The sequence below is a fragment of the Sinocyclocheilus anshuiensis genome, unplaced genomic scaffold, assembly GCF_001515605.1.
Source record: "Sinocyclocheilus anshuiensis isolate Anshui unplaced genomic scaffold, SAMN03320099.WGS_v1.1 scaffold2400, whole genome shotgun sequence".
Taxonomy (NCBI): Eukaryota; Metazoa; Chordata; class Actinopteri; order Cypriniformes; family Cyprinidae; genus Sinocyclocheilus; species Sinocyclocheilus anshuiensis.
Genome location: NW_015544269.1, coordinates 22,203 through 29,629, shown reverse-complemented (window position 1 = coordinate 29,629; position 7,427 = coordinate 22,203). Strand labels below are relative to the sequence as shown.

Below are 7,427 nucleotides of genomic sequence, written 5' to 3'. Positions count from 1 at the left end.
AGATCTAGCTGAAGTCATGAATTAGTCTGCTAATCAACTGATAATTTAATTCAGATGTGCAAATATGGAGAGATCCTAAATGTGCAGTGCCAGGGAGTACAAGAATAACATGTTTGGGAACTTTCACCTATCAGAATCATAGTACCTGTAGAAATGACGTCAAGTGATGTGCTTATCTGACTATAATTACTGATGTGTTTGAACCTGTATTCAGTTTTGTTGTCTGAAACCGAGGCAACTTTTGATGATCACTTCATCAATTGAAATCGCACAACTTGAATTCAGTAACACTTTATCAGTTTTTTGAACATCTCAACTTCTGGTCTCCATTCCTCATACAGGCCCAACCCCAGACAGCTTCTTCATTGTAGCCTCTGATGAACCAACACATAAGGTGGGTAAATTATAGCTTTATCTGGTGGGGGTAAAAAGAGTAAAGTATGAGTGATGGGCCCACAGGAGGAGTGTTTTTAATTCCCTAGTGAGGGAATAGCATGTTAGTTATAACATTGGTTGGATAAAACTGTTTAAGGTCTTCATCATTAAATCCATATCTATATTAAATACAAATTACTGTTACATTCCAGTAGTTTACGCCATACAATATTTTGACAGTTTAATTGTTGTAAAACAGCCACGCTAATGTAATTAATTACAGCAGTTAAACTATATGTGAAAATAGTGCATGATATAAACTACTGAGGTTTTACAGTAATTTTGGATATGGATTTTAAGGATAAGTTTTATTCTACAGATTAATTTTTTTAATTGTTTTTCTTTTGAGACTTATTATTAAATCGGTAAAATTATATTTACATTATTGTAGATATACAGAGATGTGTTTATCTTTTGCAAATTTTTATAGGAGGTTTAAAATATTCTCCCTTAAATGATGATTGTTGTTGTTGTTGTTGTTTATTATTATTATTATTATTATTACACTCAACTCTTTCTCTTTCATAAGAAGTACAGAAGGTTTTATTTCGTAATAATCATTTATGTGCCAACAAAGCACATCTGTTTAAGCTAGTTCTAATACTTGTGTAATTTATGGTGTTCAATTTAAGAAAGTTGTACAATGTTTTACAATTCTGTGTTTTAATATACAGATTAATAATATGTTGGAAAGGTCAAGTGGGTAGACAATATAATGCATTAAGAGCAGCAGAGGAACAGGTGTAAACAGCATTCATTGAGAATATAACATAAAGATCTCAGAAAAGAAGTTGTGTTATACAGCCACAGAGAGTAATGCACATGTAATCAGGATTTATTAGCCTAAGGCAGGGGTGTCAAACTCAGTTCCTGGAGGGCCGCAGCCCTGCAGAGTTTTGTTCCAAAACTCCCTGGTGCAAGACATATACCATGTAGTTTTCAAATAAGCCTGAAGTACTTGATTAGCTGGATCAGGTGTGTTTAATTAGGGTTGAAGCTAAACTCTGCAGGGCTGTGGCCTTCCAGGAACTGAGTTTGACACCCCTGGCCTAAGGGGTTGTTAACTCCTCTTACGGAAATGTTTTGATAGATAGGGATGCACCGGTACTGCGCTCCTGTACTCGTAAAAATGACCCGGTACCTAAATCCGATACCACACAGCATGTGAATAGAGCTGTGTCCAGAAAAAGAAACACCGACAACAGAACAGAGAGTAGAATGGCGTTATTAGAGATTAAGGATGTCTATGAAGTACATGTAAGTAATTAATGTTAGACATTCAATATCCACGCCTGTATAGCGGATGTGCGCGAGCTAAGCAGAGTGCGCTGAGTCGATTGAGTGGGTGCCGGCAGAGATGCTCGAGTTTGTCGAGTGAATATCTCACAGACATTACTAGAATATTTGTAGTTAAAAGCAATGTTAAAAGCAAGTAAGTCAAATAAAGCACAAGTTACTACAGTTATTTGATGGTAAAGAGAGAGAGAATCAGAGAACGCGCACTTCTGTTGCATGATCTTGATTGCTGTTCGCTCCATTAGCGCATGCATTTCGATTAAAACGAAATGGAAAATATAAAACAAATTATAGTGGCATTCTCTATAAACATTTATTTTAAACGTCAAGCATACACAACTTTATTTAAAGCAAAACTGAAACTAACAGACTGTGTGAAAAGCGCTAGGCTATAAGTGTCTCTCTCATTCTGTATCAATACAAACGTGTGCGCGCTGCGCATGTTTAGCTTGCTTTAAAGGCCAAAGTATACTTTGGTTTTTACCCTCCATGCGAGGGTCCGCATACAGTGTGTGTGATGCAAATTGCATCACCAAAATAGTACGCACGTACTCGTACAATGTATAATGAGCTGTTCCCTGCATTATTCTAGGAAAACATCTTGTGATTACAGTACTGAGCTGCTGCTGCAATGGAGCAGCTCTAATGTGCCATTAAAATGAACAGTGAAAGTAAGAAAAGCTTATACAATACATTTTAACAGGTAAAATTAAGTGTGGAAATAACTAAAGGAAATATCTGCCAACTAATATGATTCTTATTCTTATTCTTATTCTTATTCTTATTATTATTTTGTTTCTTTACCCAATATTTTTTTTTTTAATTACAAATGCTGTGAAAATACAGGTATCTGTATCGAACTCGTTCTGAAAAAAGTGGTATCTGTGAATCCCTATTGATAGATAGCCAAGAAAACCAGTTCTGCTGGTTTCAACTCGTACAAAAAAAATTATTTTGAAATTGCTGAAAAAAATAAAGACAAAAAACAGCCTTATATTTAAATGTTTTATATACAAATGCAAATCTAATGGCAAAAGATTGATACTTTTACTGCAGCCTTTTTTTTTTACATTTGCGAGAAGTGCTAAAAAATAACAGACATAAAATCTTTGCTGATTAGTCATAGTGATACCCAGTTTATGAATCATTTGATAAGTTCTGTTTCTCTGAATCTGTCAAAGTGGTTTGCAAAGTTATCTGAATTATTCATTTCCAGACCAGTAGACTCATGGGTATCTTCAGCAGGATTCTTGATTGAGAACGTGCTGCGTGGCGCTGCAGTCATCAAATGTCAGACTAAGGCAGGCATACATTGTATTTTATAGGCATGTAGTGTGCAGTCCTTATTGGTGTTGACCTTAAACATAGCTCCAGAAGTGAGCATTTAACCACTTTGCTGTATTTGTGGGGGATCTTGTTACTGCTCATGATAAAATACTATGTTACATGAATTCCCTATGTGTTGGTGGACTTTTGTTATTTCCTGTCTTGTGCCATGTGCCTCAGGTGCTTCTCATTAACCACGACCCCTTGTTATCTTGTTAAGCTTGTTTCCCTTGTTTATAAATAGTGCTTGTGTTTCACTCCTGGTTTGTCAGTCGTGGTATACTATCACTTGTTTCTAGTGTTTCCCTGTTCCTTTATTAAAGTATTTCTGCTCTTAGATCTGCTTCCCTGCCTGCTCTTTTACCTTTGCGTAACAGACCCTAATCAAAAAGGAAAACTTCAAAGAATTACAAAACAAGGCGCAAGACAGGAAATAACTAAGTCCACCAACACATAGGGAATACACATAACATATATTGCTTTTGGGGTTAAGATTAGGGTTAGGCATCTAAAACCTTATCCATGGAGTTTTTAAATCTTATTGAGTCATTTGACTTTGTTCAGTGGGTGTACTGGTAAAATGCAATTTTCTCCCATTGCCTGCATGAGGAGCACACAATAAGAAAACATATAATAACTAAATAGTTAACATATAATAACAGTTAAAACTTTAATTAAAAAGGTATATGCTAAAGAAACAAATCACTATGGCTCTTACTGTGAGTACTGGCCCAACGCATCTACAGGGCCATAATTTGTCCATGATTTTATCTCATGGACTATCTATATCGGACATTACAATTAGCAATGCAACCTTCTCTGATCACCTGCCTGTATTTTTTTTCTGTACCATACCTTGGTCAAATTCTAAGAAATTAGCCCATGGTGCACATGTCTCATACTTTTTACCACACGATCCAGTGAAAAGTTCATTACAGCATATCATGAGGTATGGGATTCCTCAGACATGGAATCTATGCTACACAACTCGGATGCTGATCTCATTTATTTCAACTCTACTTCTTAGAAATAATAAGTTGGTGCCAGTTATCTGGCTCTCTCTTGTGTAGGACTTTGTGTTACTGTTTTACAGGGGTTTTGTTCTTATTTGTCAAGTAGGTGTTTTACTGTTCGATTGGGGCATTACTCCTCTACTAAAATTCCTCTGAGCTGTGGTGTTCCGCAAGGATCAATCCTTGGGCCTGTGTTGTTTTCCCTGTATTTGCTTCCCTTTTCTTCTATTTTTGAAAAATATGTCTCTTTTCATCTATATGCCAATGATACCCAGCTCTATCTTCCCTTACAGCTTAATAATAAATACTCTCTTCAGCCACTGTTAGATTGCCTAAACGAACATAAGTTATGGTTTTTAAGCAATTTCTTACACCTAAATGAAAACAAATCTGATATTGTTATGTTTGGTCTTAAGGAAAATGGTGCTTTTGATTTTTATCTTGGCTTCCTTGAAATCTTGAAACAGCTATCCATGCTTTTGTAACATCTCCGCTTGATTTATTGCAACTTCTTGTACTATGGTATTTCTCAGGTTTCCATTTCCAGTCTTCAGTTTGTTCAGAACACAGGCGCTAGAAAATATGACCATATAACTCCTATTTTAATGTCCCTACTCTGGCTCAAGTATAGGATTGATTTGAACCTGTTAACCTGCACCCCCCATTTTGGGACTCACAGCTAAAAATTACCTACCTAACGTAAAATGGTAACAATTCCTGACAACAGTGTGCTACACAGACAATTTTGGTGTCTTTGGAAAGAAGACCCTTTGGGCCTTACCAACCATCATCCAGAGTTGATAATGATCAAAAAGATAAAAAGTTATAGACACTGAAGTGCCTTGAAAAAAAATTGTACCACACTGAATTTTTTTCATATAAAAATACATTAAATCAATCCTGGAGCAATCCAGAAAAGTAATGGGTTGAAAGTCACATGTCTCATGAGTTTATATTTCAAATTGGAAGAAGATACCAAGAAAAATGGTTGCAGGAATCTAATTTTTCAGAGACTATGTCTAGTCCCCCTCCCCCTGTTTGAGGAAAAATAGCCACCAAATGTATTGAAGGGTTCTACAAATTATTTTACTCATTATACATACCACTGCATAGTTTTTCAATTATAAAATTAATAGACAGAATCTTAGATGTATAAGTGATTTATTTGAGCACTAGAAAAATACAATAATAAGTTGAGTAATAAAAAGGAAAAAAAAAGAATTAGCTTTGTATGTCAAGTACATACTGTGATTAGCAGACATACAGCATTCACACTGATAGCTGCTCATACAGTCAGTAATCACACGCTGATGTGTGGTCATACAAATGGTAATCATACAGATACAGCCACATTCCCCACAATACACGCACAAATAAATGAAAAATGTTGGATAGGAAAAAAAAGAAGAATTATTTGTGCAAAAAGCCGATCGCTAACTTACACCCCCATCAGATGACAGGTGCGTCACAGCGTGCATCATGAGCCGTCACGAGAGAGCGCCAGAATTAAAATAAACAATATTCCGCGTATCTTTGACCTTTTTTAGTGGATGGTCTCATTCTGTTTGTAACACTGTATGCTACCTTTTTTGAGTGCAAGTTATTCCATAACGGATACAAACAATAACTCTCCCCGAAGAAATGAGACGTAAACAAAGGAATAACCATCCATATTACAACGTTATTATTTCGTTGGACTAAAAGTGCTCTATGGGATGTTGTTCAGTGGACCCTTACCTTTCTAACTGAACTGGGAATTACAACAGTGGATGCGTTTGTGACTCGCTATTACGATGAATCTGGTATATACTGCATTTTTATTATTTATGCTTTGATGTGTACTGGTAAAACAAATTTAGCAAATACATTCCTTATAAGCTTGCCATTGAAAAACAGCGATCTATCGTCGATGCTTGAGGCTTAGACCTTTATAATGATATATAGTTTGTAAAAATAAATTTTGTCCCGTTTAATTTAATCTACTCGTAAACATTGACACGTGCAAACAAATAGCGTTCAGTGCGATGACGTCGAGGTGCAGGTTAACCAGTTAAAATATTACTATTTGTCTATAAAGCCCTCAATAACGTGGCACCTCAATACTTAACCAAGTCATTGCTTCTGTATACCCCTTTTAGAAACATGAGATCTTGTGACTTTGGCCTACTCATAGTTCCTAGAGTTAAACTTAAAAATCGAGGTGATCGCGCCTTTGCTACTGCTGGACCGAAGCTTTGGAATAGCCTTCCTCCCTTTATCAGGATTGCCTTCCCAATCCTCCTGCTCTGCGTATGATGAGCTTTTGAAAGTTATTGGTCATGCCACGGTGAGGCCTTACTTGCCGTGAAGTGGGCGAAGAAAGTGACGTCGTGAGGTCATCTCGATAAATGTTATTTTTTCTGGCCATAACCTTCCAGCTCAGGTGAGTCTTCCTCGTTTCTTCCTTTTTTCCATACAGAGATTGAGAAGGAATGGAAGAGGCCATTTTTTCCACACGCATCCATCGATTCCAGCATACGAGTTATGCCAACATCGAGGCGATGCGCGAAAGCGGTTATAAGAAGATGCCCCTATAGAGAGAAGCTGGCCAGCTATCTATTCCAAGCTATGGGTGAGACGTCCTCTTTTAAGACTCTCTCCTTGATATCTCGCTCTAATGCCAGGGCATACGCAGCAGCAGCAGGTCGGGCTGTCGCTTGATTGACACGATGGTGATGTTCCAAGCATATCAGGCTGACCTGCTGAAAGACCTGGATAAAGGAGGTCCAGGTCTGAGCCCGAACAACCCAGGGGTCCTGGCCCGTCTCGGTTTGAGGATCGGAGACGGGCACAGAAGGCTAGTGTCACGGCTCGCGCTCCTCCCCTGCCCGCGGGTAGGGGTAGGAAGTATCGCGGGTCAAAGGAAGGTAGGTAAAAGACCTAAGGGATGTGATCCAGACAGGGCGTCAGCACTTTTGTCCAGATCAGAGTGATACCTCAGTATCCACTCATTTCCTTCGGGGGTCTTGCATCTGCCCTTATCTTCCCCTTCCTAATTCCCCTGTAACCACCATCTCCACCTGACCGAGGTTAGGTGGGAATTTCCTGCATTACAGTCTCCTATGCTGGACCTATGATTTTTGGTTGGTTCTATGGCTTCATAGTGACCACCTTACTGATGGTCCGGACCAGAGGCTTCTTCGGACGGGGCTCCGACATGGGAACCATGGTGTGTGAGTACGATCCATTTATATGTGTATATATATATATATATATATATATATATGTGTGTGTATGTGTATATGTGTGTATTTAATGCACTGGTGGTTGTGTGTTGCAGTGTTTCCCGGGACCTGTGTGTTTCTGTCCCTTTCTAGG

General features: G+C 38.0%; 1 long non-coding RNA gene across 1 annotated transcript in view; it reads left to right on the top strand.

Annotated features, from left to right (window-relative positions):
• Window positions 1-233: 233 nt before the first annotated feature.
• Window positions 234-7,427, top strand: part of LOC107698012 (uncharacterized) — a 29,163-nt gene continuing 21,969 nt past the window's right edge. The window contains exon 1 of the long non-coding RNA XR_001635293.1: window positions 234-394. This is a non-coding gene — a long non-coding RNA (uncharacterized LOC107698012). The remainder of the gene's footprint in view (window positions 395-7,427) is intronic.